Source organism: Anneissia japonica, unplaced genomic scaffold (assembly GCF_011630105.1).
Source record: "Anneissia japonica isolate Jap-2015-1 unplaced genomic scaffold, ASM1163010v1 scaffold23603_len3919_cov117, whole genome shotgun sequence".
NCBI classification, from domain to species: domain Eukaryota; kingdom Metazoa; phylum Echinodermata; class Crinoidea; order Comatulida; family Comatulidae; genus Anneissia; species Anneissia japonica.
The window spans coordinates 1-3,852 of NW_022755721.1; the positions used below are offsets into that span (position 1 = coordinate 1).

Genomic DNA, 3,852 nt, shown 5'->3' on the forward strand with positions numbered 1-3,852 from the left:
TTTCTTTATTCTGTTTGGCAGAGACTGCCTCAAAAGAGTAGTTGAAGCCTCAGGAAATCTGGGGGGTAAAAAAATGCAAACAAATTGAATACTCTTATAGGCTTCTAAATCAAAAACTCATAAACGGGCAACCACCAGGAGCAGGATGAATTTTAATAATTTCGGTGCAATGTCTAAAATTAGTTATGGTAATCTCTAAAGAATAAAATGCAAATACACTTAAAAGTAGTGGTCCAATAAAAGTATTATTTCATATTATTTGTTATCTTGTACAAAATTTAAATATAATTTTAATATAAGTATTCCACTTGTAGCAAAATATTTTCTTCATTAACTGTCTAATATTAAAGTTTCTTCCCTCAAGTGCTATGCAAAACATATACAGTAAGATGTAGCTACTGTGTAGGTTAAGTCAGTAATAAAGACGGGCTCCCTTTTGATGGTTATTAATTGGTTACAAAGGGACAATGCAAACTTTCAGATTAAAATTTAAAGAAAAAAAATCAATGTCTGACCCAAATAAAAAAGCTTTACATTACATGTTGATGTACCATTTATCTTTTGAAATATAAATCCTTTATTACAATACATAAACCTGCAGTATTTTCATTTAAAAGGTAAAACATAAACTTATTAAACAAATTACCTACCTGTTATGGCAGTAATTCAGATGGGATCCAAATGCTCTTTCTCTACAGATGTTCCACATGTGCCTTGCTTTTCTTCCCTAACTTGTATTTCCCTACCACTTCATGCATCGGAAACAATAACAAACAAATTTTGAATTTGCCTCGTGCCCCATCGCTTATCTGAGTGATGGCTATGAGCTGGTCCTTTTCTATAAGTAAACCATTGCCAATGTCAATCTATTGGAAGATAGATAATTATTTACCATTTATTAGTAAACTTTCTTCCCACATTTGCACATGCTATTAGTATTTGACTGTCAATGGACATCCATGTAAAATATTCACACCCCAGTTATTTATACCATATTTTTTGGTCAACAAAAATATAATTATGCTTGAAGTATTTCAAACTTTAATTACAGCATAATTGAAACTTCCTATGTATAGAATATGAGTATATTAAAAAGTTCCAGGTATTGATGTTTGTGGGCATGACTTGTGTGGTTGTCGAATTTAAAATACCAATAATTGAGGTCAGACAGTTGACAGTTATACAATCATTCATTTTGAAAAAAAGTGAAGTATATTGAACTGTGCAAAAAACAAGTCTCAATATTTTTGGTTGACACAAAATACAATAAGTAAGTGATATTTAAAGAAAAAATGCATTTTATTTTTCAAATTTCCTGCCTTGGGCAGGACTTAGGCCTAGGCTTAGCTAGGCTAGGTACTGTGTATTGTAGGCCTTAGGTTAAGGAAGAAGCCTAAGCCTAGGCTAGGCCTAGGTAGGCAAAAAAAAAACAACGATTTTTCTTTTGTGTCCCAACGCCCGTACCTGACCTGTTGCACTTTTTTTACTCAATTCTTATGTTTAGCCTAGGCGTAGGGCCTGGCCTAAACAGTACAGTATACGAACAGAAACACTGCCACTGCACTGACTGACTGAACTAAACTTGATACTTAGCTACACAATTATATCTAGGCCTAGGCTAGAATAAGTAACTAGGCATAATGTGAAAGGCGTACAGTAATGGACAAAAGGAGATTATGTTTTCTTTACTTACCACAATACTGACTGTGCATAGGCCTAGAGACCTTGGCATGTTGCGGACTCTTCTTTTTTTCCAAATAGCAACAGAATAGGCCTAGCGGCTATCCTAGGCTAGGTTGAGTTTCAACGGAAGAACGTCCATTTAACTAGTACATAGACATTGCTACAGGTATTAACCATTTCAATAAAATATCAGTTTGCGATTATTACCCCAATTATTACTGAACAAAAGGAGGACATCGCAACAACAAAGGGTGCAGCAAGCGAGAGAGATGTCGATGAAGACCGTTCCGTTAGCTTTCAAATTTCACCACCCAGTTGAGGAATGTACCATGTTTAATAGAGGGGCGGGGAAACCATTTAAGACCAGTTGAGTTATAATTCTTATTAAATGCATTTATATAAAACCTTCTGTAATTAATCATTTGTTTTGTGTAGGAAAGTATATATAATATAGCATTTCATACAATAAATAATTTACTAAATCGTGCATCTCAACTCATAAATTGGACCCCTATCACGGCCTGATCCATTGTCTGGTTATTGAAAACAACATCTCTGTCCCATCTGGAATGATGATTAAAGTAGTTAGGTTTTAAGTTACACCATGGAGGTATTATACCTCCATGGTTACACTAACAAGTAACTTTAAAATGGTTACCATAATGGTGGTTTGTGGTTAATGGTTTTGTAAGATTAATTAAGTATTTGTTACAAATATGTGCATTAAATTCATTTTTCATTTCAATTTTAAAATGTGATGTAAGGCTAAGTATTTGCTGTTTTTAACATTTAATTAAATGTTTATAATTTAATGTATAATTTAACTTAAATGTTTAAATTAAATGCTTAATTTAATGTTTTTAACATTTTAACGTAAAATGTGAGCATGCTAATTGATACTGTAACTTATGCATCTGTTATACATTTCCACAGATATATTCTATAGAATTCCTATACAACTTCTAAAGCAAATGTTATAGATGTCTATAGAATTTTCTATAGAATTTCTATACAGCTTCTAAAGAGAATGTTATAGATTTCTATAAAATTTTCCCGGAAATATGAAACATAATTATTTGCGACAAAATGATACACATATTAAAATCTATGCATTATTTAGTTACTCAACATCAGACCATGAGCCAAAAGCAATAGTTTTATTTATTTATTTTTTAATTATTATTATTTATTAATCATGTTTCATATTCAAAACCAAGCTTCTGCAATAACACATTTATTGAAAATCCACTGTAGGTTACCAATACATAAATTGTACAACAAACTAATTTTCTATAGAGTGGAATACAACATTCTATAGAAAATATTAAAATTCTATAGAATGCGTAAACTCTATAAAACATTTCTATAGAATTTTTTTGCCTCTATAGAGTTACATAGAACTCTATATAAAGTTCTATAGAATTCTATAGAGCTCTATAGAACTTTTTTGTATGGGGACGCTTGATTGCTTGTGTCCTTACTTTATCTACGTTTGCCTCTCCAGGACGGTTCGAACACAACTACGCCGATTACTAGCTGCAATTATGGAATTCGCCTTGCTCATGAGCTGAGTATGTGTTCCATACATGTTTGATCGATCGAGTGACCAGGGGTAATAATGTGGAGCGCTTACATGCTTTAAGACCAACATATATTATTTTATTCAATTCAATTTATAAATTTAAATCAAATATATTTGTCCAAAAGGAAATTACATTGAGAAAAGTCATTGCTCGTAAAATTACAATATAGAAAAATACATCAATATGAAAATAGAAAATTATCAGTAATACAACAAGTCCAATAAATTTACAATATAGAAAAATTAGTTGGGTAGTTAAAAAGTAAATCAAAATATTAAAATTACAGCGTTGATTAATTGCACAAAAAATCCGAATAAATTGTGAATAAAATTGCAGTATAAAAATAATATCAAAAATTATAGGCATCAAGTTACTGTAATGACTTCATAATTGTTGTATTTTCAGAACAAAGTCGAGGTCGAAATGCTTCCACGATCACAGTGAATTACTCATCATGTGAGGGGTATCCTTGATATGGTATTCCCTGACGGAGCCTTCTCTTTTCCCCGACGGACAAATATTACCCTAGCTAGGAGCCCGGAAATGGTACTTCAACAGTGGCGGGTCCAGGAAATCGAAATAAGGG

The 3,852-nt window shown here is 32.0% G+C and overlaps 1 long non-coding RNA gene across 1 annotated transcript; it reads right to left on the reverse strand.

Moving 5' to 3' along the window:
• On the reverse strand, positions 1–1,957 carry LOC117123728. Its single transcript, XR_004447881.1, has 3 exons — positions 1,694–1,957; positions 651–866; positions 1–58 (listed from the first exon to the last, which is right to left on the reverse strand). It is a non-coding gene; the product is annotated as an uncharacterized LOC117123728 (long non-coding RNA).
• Between the last annotated feature and the right edge of the window lie 1,895 nt (positions 1,958–3,852).